At 34.0% G+C, this 13,945-nt stretch overlaps 2 protein-coding genes across 13 annotated transcripts in view; one reads left to right on the top strand and one right to left on the bottom strand.

Annotated features, from left to right (window-relative positions):
* The window catches only part of LOC136340431 (uncharacterized), a 159,180-nt gene that overhangs the window by 81,869 nt on the left and 63,366 nt on the right, over positions 1–13,945 (top strand). For 5 of the 10 annotated variants that reach the window (XR_010732299.1, XR_010732300.1, XR_010732301.1 and 2 more), the window contains exon 1: positions 926–1,156. The exons of the other annotated variants lie outside the window; for them this stretch is intronic. The gene's annotated coding sequence lies outside the window, so the exon portion shown is untranslated. Of the gene's footprint in view, positions 1–925; positions 1,157–13,945 lie in introns of those variants that run through there. 10 annotated transcript variants of the gene reach the window in all.
* Positions 1–13,945, bottom strand: part of LOC136340372 (5-hydroxytryptamine receptor 1-like) — a 145,439-nt gene that overhangs the window by 90,640 nt on the left and 40,854 nt on the right. The window lies entirely within an intron of this gene.

The following is a 13,945-nucleotide window of genomic DNA, read 5'->3' as shown; positions in this document are numbered from 1 at the left end:
TAATTCAACAGATCAAACTCCATTACATCAGTATCCAAAATTTCAGATCTCTAGCTATGTATATTAGAACCCTGTAAACTTTTAATAGGGCGCTCACCGTGAATGATCCTGTATATGCATATTTTAACTAAAATCGGAGATACCGAACGTCCGGCATAGCCAACAAAATCTTTGCTGCCTTCGTATTTTTTACATACATAAATATAACCGAGTTCGACTATATTATTATATTTTTTACTGTTTATGTAGAATTTGCAAAAATATCTATCGATGCGAATTAAGAATGTAGAGAAAGTAAAGAAAAAATAATCAACTCATTTAGTTATCAGCTATCCTAAGGAATTCGCAATATTTATTGGCAATATTTAATGAAATTTTTTAAAATCACCATCCGCATTACTCCTAGAATAGTTAAGAGATTTTTGGTCTAGGAAGCAAGTCCTGCATCTTGGTAGGATGATATTTTCAAGAGTTTTTATATAGTTTTTTGCTTGGATTCACTTCTATTTTGAGTTAAACAATTAAACAATATTAGGCTAAAAGTGAAATTAGCCCGAAAGGGTTGCTTAATGTTGAATTACCCGCGTTCCTTTCACAACCTACCCTGAAGGTCAGTTCAAGGTGAATACAAATCAACGGAACAACACATGGCGCCTCCAAAGATTATATCACGTCAACCTTCCAGACATTCCACTGCGAAGTGTTTAACGTGCATTAAAGGGGATGCGCTCTTTAATAAAGAGATAGCTCTGAAGAAAGTAGGTCAATATATCACTGTAGGTAAGACAAAGTTTCAAAACGTCTAGTCGAATGCCAGATAAAGATGGAATATGTGTATCACACAGAGAGAGACGGGATGATAATTTGAGGTCCTTTTCCCAGATGTCTCTTTCGTTCGTTCCATTATAACCTCAAAATATTTGTTTCAATTTAAGTTTAGTCAGAAGATCGTTAATATTACGTTATTTACAACTTAAATGTATAGTCAAACTCAAGTATTTACTTTTTAATGTGTACTATGTTGGAATCAATATTCCTTACTATCAACAATAAACAATGCGGACTAATTTGAAGAAACAAACTAAATTACTTTAAGGGAGTGGATGATCGCCTCATTGTATGCTGTGGAAGAGGTTACAAAAGTCAAGAAATAGTGGTAAGTGAACCTGTTGCATTTTCGATTAGTATTGCGGTGAAGGTGTGAAAAATGCTATTCTTGAAGCAGAGAAAATCTTTACTTAATGAAAGAAGATTACTTTCCACGTGATCCTCAATTAAATGTCTGGTACTAACTAATATTTATTAAAAAGACCATCCTGAAGAATTTCTTAGGCTAGTTTTAGAGTATTTGTTTGCCGGAATAATCTTGGCATTGGAGGAATCAGTGTGAATTGAATCGTAGTCGATTTTGCACGATTTTGCATTAGCTGTCTTTTATTAGTATTTGATGTTAAGGTTTGCGTAATCTACAAATGCGTCTTAGTCCATTTGGCCTTGTATAAAGTTAATGTCTATATGTCTAGATTTTGTTCACACCCGTAATTAATCACTCTTCATGTGAACGCAGTGAGTGTCAGCCAAGATGTACTGGGTATATGTATGGACATTTTGACTAGAATCGGATATAACGAACGCCCGGCTATAGCGAAAAAATCTCTGGTGTCCTCGTGTTCGTTATAACCAATTTCGACTGTATTACAGCATAGTAGGGAATGCAATGTTTTTGTTTGTTTTTTGATTGAAATTGCTTCCTCGATTGATTTATAATATTAAAATTGTCATAAATTTATTAACATCCAGGCAGTATACAGCTCAAAAACATTCTTTCACTCATCCACAGGCCAATAACTCTCCACCTGTTTATTAATCAGGAGCGGTGTTTGTTTACCTACACCTTAACTTGTTGACTATGTATCTTGAGAAAATTAACAAACAATTAACACTTTTTTTCAGCGGGTTTATTATATTACTCGATCTAGTGCTCGAAAATAAACACTCCGTTCAGTAGCACGGTAAATCCTACTAATCTATCGTCGCGAGGAGTCAGAAAAACTCTTAACTATTTCTGATATGACTGATCGATTTGCATAAAACCGCCTTTAATGAAATTCGAAATTCTTCCAGTAAACAACGCCAGCTCAAATTTATGCGAGTTATCCCTGTTATCATACAAATTATTTTACTGGTAATTTTTTTACATAATGGGCTATCAGGATGTCTATTTATCACTAAAGTGGTACATCATCATGCGAGAAACGTCGCACCGGGCCGGATAAATTTAATAGTCAATAACCAACGTCGAATTAATTTGGTAACAGCTTCGGACGTTATTTTAAGAGCTTAATCGAGTGAATTATAAACTACAGTGCTTATGTTGGGAGACTTTGAAAAATGGTATTACACCGCAGAGAGGTGATAAAACAGATATTCACCAATTACCAACCGGTTATTATCAATTTGATTATCAGTTGTTACAAACTTGATCGATTACCACTTAGTACCCAGTGAATTACTTACTTTATTTAGTATTGTCTGGAAAATAACACGGTGCGTAATTAATTCGTGTACAGAATGTTACATCGCGCTAGTCCACGTTATATCGTTTTTAAGGCTTTTTAATGTTAAAAATTGATTTCTTAGAAAGCTTTCCAAAATATTCCTGTTTTAAACAAATACCCTAAACAATAGAAGAAATTGGATTACTCATTGCTACAAACTTAAAAACGAAGATTCGCTGAAAATGTACCAATTTTGAGGAAAATCCATCATAAACAAAGAAAATATTCTAATATACCTTTTGTTTTTTAAATAGCATGTTTTTGTTATGATTAAGTTATGAAATCTGTAGGGTTATAGGTGTTATGAAGAGTACCAATTCGGAATAGGAAGGGCTAACCCCAATACCCCTTTCACAATCTAGATTTTCAGCACTAACTGAGCCTAGTAATCGCTCCAAACGTGAAGTGAACATCTGTGAGCCAATTTCAAATTTTAACTCTTTATATATCGCTAACGAAGCATTTGTGAATCCACATTTATATTATTAACAGTGATAACTTTTGCAACACCTTATATAACAATTTTGTCGAGGATTTTAAAGTTTGGTGTGCGTGCCTAGATGTTGGTTCTAAGCAAATTTTCTTAATAACTTTTTGTCTTATCTGTCTCATAAAACGCACTTCGCTCTACATAGATTTTTTAAACGTCTCCAACACCAACTTCGTTTCTAAACGTTGAAATTGTGGTAAAAATAATTCCTCGTTCAAGCAGGACTGGACTCCAAAAAAGATAAATTAAAATTTAATTTTTTTTTATCCGTTCCGTGGATTGTTTTGGCCATCTGAGGGAATACTGCATTTTCCCACAATTGACGCATCTATGGAGATTCCCTACTGATGGAGCCATCATCTGCCCAGCAGTATTAGCAGTACCAAATTCTTCCATAATACTTTTTTTTCCTTTTGGCACCCGGCACAATGTTCCAAAGGATGCGATTCTACAAGATATTTGGTTGAATGATACACATCTGAAAGAAGGTGGTAGGTGACATGATTTTAAATGTATTTGACCATATACAGGGTGTCCCACAAGTGTTTCATTATATTTCAGTGGGTAATAGTACATTGAAAAATAATATGACTCCCTATATAAACCATATTCCAATAATGCTTCATTAAGAAGATACAGGGTGTTAAACTTAAAACACACCTGGAATATTTCAACGTATCAGAGTATCAATGAACAGGCGAGCTCAATTATGTATTGAACAAAATGGCCACCAATTTGAACAATTTCTATAATGTTATAGCAAATTAATAATATTTAAAACAAACTTAATATTATTAAAACCATTTAGAGAATATCGTGCATATAGACGGTATTCAATTTTTTACTGGCAAACGATACGTCGGACGAAAAAGAGTCAAGTGAGCATTTTTCTTTTAAATGAAATTAAACTTCTGAAAATAATTTTTATTTTGATAAGAAGCAGTGGCGCACCATGTTTTTCTTTAAAAATGTGCTGAGAGGTGACCGTACGCACGTCACTAGTGAAACGAAAAATAGCCCTTTTGCATAAATAAATGCGTCTACATTAACTCTCAAAACATGCCAAATTTCACATACATATCTCAAACAGTTTTGAATATATCAATAAAATTTAGATTTTTTAAGTAAAGTTTAACACCCTGTATCTTCTTAATGAAGCATTATTGAAATATGGTTTATATAGGGAGTCATATTATTTTTCAATGTACTATTACCCATTGAAATATAATGAAACACTTGTGGGACACCCTGTATATCTATTATACAAAGTATTACTCATTTCGAGATATTGTAATTTTACCGAATATTACTAAATTCGCTGTTTACTTCCGTATAAGTTAAAATTAAAATTTAATGAACATTTGATCTGACTATGTTTTTCATACAAAGTTGACGTAAGAGCGAAAATCATATTTCAAAATTATAGATGTCTCATCTGTTATCAGAGAACAATAAGGGAGTTGTTAAATAATCAAAAAATATCGATATTGTGGCCTGCTGGATCTCCGGATCTGATCCTAGTTCATTATCATATTTGATGAAGAATGAAAGAACTGTATGCAATGAGAAAATTGATGATCGAGACCATCTCATCTGAAAATTTTATGGGACAACGGAAGCAATGAAGGTTGAAATGAGGTTAGAAGTATCCACTACAGAAATGAGATGAAGATGCCGAAATTCTATCAGAAATAGTAGTTTTCATTTCGAATATGAAAATAATAAGAGAATACATAGTATAATCATTGCATAAATAATAATTACATATACATTTTTTCTACATATTTCTTGATTAAATATCTTATGTAACATTAAGCCTCAATGGTCAAAAAACTTTTTAAAGATATTTCAACGATTCTTTCATTTACGTCTTCCTTTTCATTCGTTTACAAATTAGAGATTTGATATCGAGTTAATTCATTTTTGGAATTTTAAGAGACATTTTGTTTTAATATATAGATAATCTCAATGCATGCTTGATTTCGACAAAATACATATTCAAGATAATACGAAAAAATATAGAGCCAGATAAAATGTTCCAATAAATTTTTATTGTAGTTTATACATATGTATAAAAGTAAGTAGGGAATTTGGTAAAATTCGAAAAATGACGATATCTCGAAACTTCTGACACTTTGTATGGAAGTAGAGATAGTCGAATATGTTCAACCTACCATCTTCTTTTGCATGTGTATCGATGGACCAAATACCCTGTATAATGAAATGTAGGGTAAACAAATCTTGTCAGCATGGTGAAGAAATAGAGCGTGTCTTCTATATAATCAAAACTCCGAGTTTCGTGCCAGTTTGTGTACAGATTTCAGAATTATTCGATAAATCTCATTGAATGAATATTTCAACCCTTCCTTTCTATTTCTGGACAATACATTGTGCATGTTGCATGAATGAATAGCGCGAGAACCATCCCCATTCAATGTGTTAAAATAATCGTGGAAATGTCGTTTTAATAACAACACTCAGCGAGCAGTAAAAAAGTTAACAAATATTATAAATCATAAATTTACATATAATGAAGAAAATTTCAATGTTGTGGAAACGTGCGTAAAACGTTTTTACGCGAAAACAATTTGTGAGAGGAAAATAAAACGAAAAAAAAATGAAGACACAAAAAATATCAATTTTGAAGAGGAACTTCGAAGTGTCCGCACACTTTAGATCTTTACATTCCATACATTTTGGTTAATTCTCGTTTTTTGAAATTTGTCACCGAAACGTTAATAACGTTTTTTGTCCGTCCCCTTAGCAAAGGGTAAACGTTATCCTCAGTATTAACTGAGAATAATGTACAATTTCACGGCCCCAAGCGCCCCTACTTGTGTCTAAGACCTCAATCCCAAGTGGAATAAATGAAAATTTAATCATCTTCTCATGCAATGGCGGAGCCAAAAATACTTTTTTAAAGAGGCATAGACATTTTTACACGCTAAAAAATTAAACTTCGCGACACACGCCACATCCATGAATGTTAAAATAATTACCATGGCACCGAATATGCCAGTCAACCATTACAATGCCTCAACTTAATTTTAATGAACATTTAGCAACGTTTCCAAACGATATCGTTGCCAGTCATCCCGACCCATTAATTCACCCATAAGTTTAGCAAGAGCCCATTAGACTCGAATTCCGTGAGAAAATCGATATTCCACCACCTCGGCGGCGTTGTCTTGTCAGTCAGATCGGCTCTACCCCCAAAAACCATCCCCAAAAGACAGCCCAGATTTTAAGCCCGGGGCCTGGTGTGGCATACTGAGGAAGCTCGTCTCCTTATTCTATAGAGGAGAATGGGTAATGCAATTTAGGGGGAATGTAGGTGAGATTAAGGGGGTTTCAGTGATTCATTGTGATCCGTTGAAAAGGGTTAAAACGGAACAACAACCACTATTCCTTCAGGGGGTTTTCACACAATACGAGCACGTTTGCTGGTAGGTGCCTATATTTTAACGCCACACTAATTTAATATTTCCATAGATTTTCCATCAGACAGCGAATTAATCAAACAATACACTCAACTGTAATTTGGCTTTACGATATGGAAAGTTGGTTTTACATCAAACAATGTGTGTATAATGACCAGTTGCTGTAAACTGCCCATTAGGTTAGGTTGGACAGGGAGTAAAGTTTGCTTGGCAGAGGTTAACCATATTACCATACGCCTACATGAGCTGTCCTTTATTGCCTTAAAATTGTGAGAAATACGTGGAAATCATACGGGTGGTTATTAAAATTGATGTTATGTTTATGGCTTGTTCAAACTATTTTTAGCCCTTCGAAGGCGCGCTGAACAATAGAAAAATAATGCGTTGTTGTATTGGGGTGGGTTCAAGTATGAGATTTTCAGTTTAGGTGCGTGATAACGATTTTGTTTGTACTTCGGTAAGATAACAACCGCATATTAATTTTTAGACCTCCAACGCGATTGCGAGAGTGTTTGTAGCAATTACAAGTAAATATGAGAATCGCAATTTATTAAGTCCACGTGAATGTTCAGTGTACGAATATCTTTAGTGGTGGTAGTCGCCAAGTTTTAATAAAAAAATTACTTTAAAATAATATATTCAGTCAAAACTAAAAATATTTATGTGTTTTAGTTATTTTTATATTGAATTGACGGTTCATTTAATGGGAAGATAGGGAAGGGAGAATGTAGCTTACAGAGAAGTTAGCACCCGATAAATTTTTCAGCACTTCAAAGAGTAGATTCTTATTAGGTGCATTTACGGAAATGTAATTTTCATGTTTATTTAAATGTAAGCTTAGTGTCCGGTACTTAAATCGTCCATTGACCTGAGGATCTCACTTATTCAGTATCTGACAAAACAAAGCATTTGAGAGAAAAGTTTGAAATATAATATAGCAGAGATTCTCTACTCGCATAAAAAACTAAGGAAACATTTAATTTTCAATGGAAATAGGTGCTGAAGAACAAAAAAAGGTTTATTATCTTTCCTGTAAGCGTGCGATTAAATGGCTTTACCATACGCATTTGCGAGCTGTGCGTATAAATTTAGCGCACATGCTCGGTAATAAGGTTAGTCGTACTAATAAGTTTAGTTAATAAATAAGTAATTTATAAAAAGAACTGCTTTTGAAAAAAAACCAAAAAGCTCATAATTTTTTCTAGTCTGGTAAGTTGTTTTAGCTTTTTGTTTTTTTTTTTACCTATAGTTTTCCCGAAAACACTTGTCCGATTTTGTTCATTCTTTTACTGTTCGAAGGTCTGTTTCATTCCCGTTCAAGTAGTGCTTCTATTGGGACTAGTAATGTATACACAAGTAATGTGTTCATAGCTCTGTTTAACGACTGTCAATAAAGCAGTATAATTTGATAGTACTGTAGTTTTACGCTAAATTTACCAATAGAAAATGCCATGGGAAATAATTTCGTATTTGAAAGTTACCATTGCTCAGAGTATATGAAGTAAAATTATTAAAGCATAATGGATTTTTTAACTCTTTTATCTGTAGACATTTTACCGGTTAGCTTGTTATGCTCATTCGCAGAATTTCGTGCAATTTGGGAAAAATATGGATACTAGTATGTATACGTAATTCGATATATATTTTGACACGAAGCTACTTTAACTTAGGATGAATAAAATCGCCTTTCCATGATGTCTTAGAAAACCATATGTATAAATGGTTAAATTTGCCGTATAGAAATATTTATTACAGAATTTTTCCTATTTTTCAAACCTGTGCAAGTCGATTTACTTGTTCCTGCATGAAATATATGGAAATTTCTAATAAAGAAAAGGTAGATCTTTGGTTGACCTATGCGCGAGCAATCCGTAGTGCAACGAATGCCAGTGCAATTTATCAAAATTTACATCCAGAAAGGAGAATTCGCAATTGCAGCTTTACTACTAGCAGTAGTTTTGCACTATAAAACCTGAAACTTTCAGTACGAAATTGGAAATTTTTCTCGTAATATGAAAAGTAAATTATTAAGCTCCTTGCCATTGGTAATCCATTAGTAGAAATGTTTTTTTTTTATCAACACTACTTACAAACTCTAATGTAATAAAGGGAGACAATTGGGAAATGCCCCCGTTCAAGTAATATTAAACAAGTCGAAACCGAATCTAAATTATTCAAGATCTTCCGCACTAAACTATGCAGATCAAATTTCCTATTCCAGGCAAATAACAAAGCTCGTGAAATAATAATTCTCTCATTATCTATTCGCATTTTCAATAAATCATAATCATTGCGTTGTTTGTTCATCTCCGAAACAGTTGCCAACTTTATCAACGTGTTTAGCTTGTGTTTCTCGGCATACGAGTTTGTTAATTATTTAAAGTTCCCTTTTAAGTGGGGGTATAAATTTAATTTAGGACTTCCATATGTGGTCTGACATGGAGCCATTTTGCGGAGATCTGAAGTTGAGTTGGGTTTATCTGAAACTTTTAAACTAGTTGAGGTTAGTCTAGATTGCATTTGAATGCAATTTGTCCTAAAAGTTTAACCATAAGTTGACAAGAGCCGGTGTAAAACTCATCTTCCCATTTTCTGTGTTGAGGTTTTAACAGATTAAAAAAAGTATGCACCACATCTTGATGGAAGTTTCACGATTGCCCCCATATCGATCCCTTCTGCCAAATGACTCTCTCATTCTTTTCAAATCGGGGCCCGAGATGCTTTTAGTACTAATAAAGTACAACCTGCGTTTGAGGATTTTCAACTGTAAAATATTTATAGGGGTAAAGAAATAAAGTGGAAATTCAAAACGGGGTGTTTTACGTCCTCCTCATTATGCTTCCCGAACCCTGGTTGAAATTGTTTTATGTCGTAAAATTCTCCTTGCTTATAACCATCTGTTTAATGATTTTATCTGATAGCTTAAAATGTTAGGGTTTTATCCATATTATTATTGTTGCGACCCAGAAATCCCTAAAGGCATTTTGGACATGCTAGAAACGGAAACATCGGTCAGCCGATATGGGCCCGTTTGCACACTGACTCTGACCAAGCTAACAATTCGAGAAGTTTAGACATTGTTCGAGAATCGATGTATTTTGTAATTGATAATTAAGGAAGGACATCAGTAAGAGATAGTAGTTACAGGAATTTTAGTTAAAACAAATGTATTATTAAATTAATAGCTACTTATATGAATAAAATACAGAGGGATTATAACTATATACAGAGTGTCCCTAGTATTACATAGGATGCAGAAAAATTTCCATTTTATGAACCTTTCAATTTGACATATACCGAGTTGCGAGGTAAGTAAAAGCTTTTAGTTTTTGACATGTTGAAAATGTTTTAACATTTTTTCTAACCTTATAACATTACTAAAAACATTTCGATAGAAAACATTTTCAATTCTTCCCTTTCTATGAGAGGAATTAAACGTCCCTTTTCTATTCGACGAAGCAGAAAGAAAAAATCGAGTAATTTCAGCGATATTTGTAGACTCTACACCACACTCAACAAGATCGTAGAAACTTGAGTTGAAAAATGCTGATAGATTTTTCGCTCTTGAAACGTTGGAAATCTCACACCTGTGTTTCTTGGTTGGATTGTAAATTAAACGAGCTCCACTTTGAGGGAAAAAAATTCAGGTCCGTCTTTGAAAAAGTGTGGTGGTACCGGTATTTCGAGCGTTAACAACTTCTTTGAAAAAGGGACATGTTCCTCTTGTAAAACGGAAAGAGTTTAAAATGCTCGGCGTTCAAAAAATTTTGATCGATTTTTTGTTTTAGAAATTAAAATTTATAAGATATTTTCGGGAAAAACCTTTAGTTCTAGAGAAAGAGACTATCGATCAGCTGGTCATTCTTCTTTGTGACAATATGTTCTTCTATATTCAAAACTCACAGACTTATAAAATTGTCTTTTATGTACTTAGAGAAAAGTTCTTGCGGAACTTTTCTCAAATTTATTCAATTTCATATTTCTTGCCATTTATATCACATCCATGGTGGCAGAAAAACTGTACCATTCTAACTCTAACGCATTTTCAAGGGACTTCACCGAACATATGGCTTAAAGAAGTGGGAAGGGAATCCTGTACGTGGGTGTCCGTCGTGGCCAAAAATCGAGATTTATGTGAACTATATCGTGAATAGCAACCTTGTCTGTGAGAGGAAAGTGTAATTTACCTCGGAAATCAATATGACTTCAGTTATCTCCCACGTTTTCTTCGTGGATTTATAAACGATCCCCAAACAGACCTGAGATTTAACACCGCTCGCTCCTGTGAATTTTAAGGCGCTTTCTGGTATTACGTTTCATTCCGTTATTGTGCCGGAATAATCCCAACAATTTAGAGAAATGGATGGTGATCGATTGCTGGGTAGATTTCCTAATACATATTACGTTCTGTTAGTCGACAAGTCAGTACAGAGCACGAGATTTTTCCTGGGGTACTAATAAGTAATAATGTCTCTCTTGCATAAATCGAAATTTTAAGAGATTCTTTAGAAGAGATAATGGATCATTATTAAACCCCAGTTTATGTACCTTTGTTAAGAACAAAGAAAGCAACTTTTGAACTAGCATCATTATACCAATTTATACTTTTAATAATCAGTAATGAGTAAAAGCCCTTTCTTTACCTCATTACTTTGCCGATCTATTAGAAGCCGACTACTTTTAATAAGGTGATTATCAGGGTCCTAAATACGGTCGTGGATTTTTAAAATTTCTACACTATTCATATTCTGAATGAAACATTAAAATTCATCCCAAAGATAAATGAAGTCATGCAGAGTTATACAGAGCGTCCAGGCGACCACAGACATAGAGGGGATCAACGTTTCGGCTCAAAACGGCTCCACATTCGAGGCCACGATTGGTCAGAGTCGACATTTTGTGTTTGTTCAATTCTGACCTTGATCCTCACCAATCGCGGTCGTGACCGGGTACGCGGGACGTTCGAATTTTTGAAATTTGAAGACGTTTTAAGACAAAACGGCTCTAATTATAAGATTTCAAAAATTACGGAATGATGGCCGGGCTTGAGTATTATGGCCTCCATGTAAAAGTTTTTCGATTGGATAATCCGTACAGGTACAAAAAAATAAAAACCGATTTCCCATAACAATCTCTTATATTCGGTGATATCCTGGTATGTCCAGGGTTCGCTTGGATATCCGGTATTTCCTTCGGTCAAAAAAGCCAACTGATGATTGTTGCGGCAAAGCGAAACTTCATAATTTCACTCTGAAGGCAATGGTTAACTATAAATTTTTCTGAAATGTGGCTTTAATAGCCAACAAAGCATGAGATTTTTCTAAACCTTCAACTTTTTGCAATTATTTTCGAACACCTAGTCGATTTTTGTTAAGTCTCAAACAATATTATAACTTCGCAGAGCTTATCATTTTCAAGTTTCCAAGAGAGTTGATATTCATTTTGAGAGACACTGTATATTTTATATTGATGGTGTTCATGCTGACCAATTGCTCGGGTTAGACTCAGAAAGTGATTATTTGCTCAGGAAGCAATCGGTTTCCGAGCCCTGTTAAAGGATTTCGTTATAAGTTAGCGGCAGGATATCGTGGCAGATTAAACGTTCCACGTCTCTATAAATCAGGTAACTCGTTATTAGGAGCGCGTTAAGGATGTTTTGCTGATGCCTTGATACTCCAAGGAGTGATATAAAAGCCTACTTTTTATTTATTTTCCTCTAGAGGGATAAATACTTCCTTTGCGAGCGTTTAATGGGATACTTGCATTCTGTGGTAAATGGATCAGTTTATACTTTTTTTTTTACTTGTGTTAAGTTTTTTTAAAACTTTTTTAAGAAAATTTTCGGCACATATAATGAAGGAATCTACTTCTCTTTTGTATATTCTTTCAGAAAATATTTATTACCTGCCAACAGTAATGGTAAAAGCTTTACATACCACCACGGCAGGAAGTAGTCTCTCTTTATTGCATTTTAACGAATAATTTAAATTAACCACAGGAATTATTAACGGCCTCAGCACACTACAGTCCTGTTAAATTAATATTGGGTAATTTAAATTGGCTAAAATTTTAATTGCGAGCTTTAGGATAATTAGTAAAATATAATCGTGTTCGAATATATGTTCCATGTTTAAGCTCAAACATTGAAATGCGACCGTAATTTTCAAATTCTGTGAGCCCACCATTTCAATTCGACAATTATATTATTGAAATGTGACTTGTATGCATTAGTCACAAACTAGCGATTTCGAATTAGATAATAAAAATTAATTTTAATTTCGATGTTTGGCTACAAACTTCGCATTTCAACAAAACATTTTCCTGTCTTCTTCTTTCATTTCTTCCTTTCAATCATGTCAATCTACCATCGAACATCGAGTGCGAACTGAAAATATTTAATATATATGCATATGCACGTCTATTAAATATGTCATTATAATGTATATAAAATACGCATGTATATAATAATATTATATAATAGGATATTTTTTTATGAGCCTGTGCTGTGCTGGTTAACTAATAGAAGTCGCAGTCACTGTACATTAATGATCGGAGCGGAAAAGTAAATGCTAACGTCAATTTTGCGGGAAAATAGCACTTGACACTCTTTATAACTACGTATTTCAGCACTTAAATGCGTGCGACAAAGTGTGCTTTCCTGCACGCAAAGAGAGGAAACGCCTTTCCTGACGTTTCAATTTCCAGAACCATCACAACCTCGAGCTTCAAATATTGTCGTATTTTAAGGTACGCTCTATTACCGATTTGAAGATTTCCATAATACCATATAATCAATGGAAAAAAAAATTCCCACCCTCTATCTCCAGCTGCCAGTTCAGCCTTCTTCGTTACTCTTCTCGGTCTCAAAATACTCATTACAGATACGATCTGCAACAAGTAATTTTCCATTTCCAGCTAGCATCCAGAGCTAAAGCAAAACGTTTCAAATTTAATTTTCTGGCAGAACAATTTCTTATTAATGTAGCTGCATTTGTAAGCGGTCGATATTAAAATCTCAACTTGGCCGTCGGAATAATTTTCAAGAATTTTGATGATGTAATAATGAAGTAGAAGTAAATTAAAGAGCCGTTTAAGACAGTAATTAATAAACAAGAATGAGAGCAGAGTAAACATTTTTGAGGCCGGATGATGCTTCGTCAGGAATAATGTAAATGAGCGACTTGTTAGTTTTTAATATCTTTCGACATTTGGGCCACACAAAATAATATATTTCCCATTAATCTGTTTTCAATGGTTATTTTCCATAGTTTAATGCACAAACCTTCGAAGGCGATGTAGTATGAGGAGACAGAAGGAAATTTAAAACACATTTGTGGGAGCCGGGAAATCCCGGAAAATAAAGTATAGAAATGGAAGTTTACGTTTCGATTTGTTTCTACCAACCTGGCTTGTATTTTTATCTCGTACGCGGTCTAAAATAGTTATTTATGTAACGT

This window comes from Euwallacea fornicatus, chromosome 1, assembly GCF_040115645.1.
Source record: "Euwallacea fornicatus isolate EFF26 chromosome 1, ASM4011564v1, whole genome shotgun sequence".
NCBI classification, from domain to species: Eukaryota; Metazoa; Arthropoda; class Insecta; order Coleoptera; family Curculionidae; genus Euwallacea; species Euwallacea fornicatus.
Note: the sequence above shows the minus strand (reverse complement) of the source record. Positions and strands in the feature narration are given on the sequence as shown.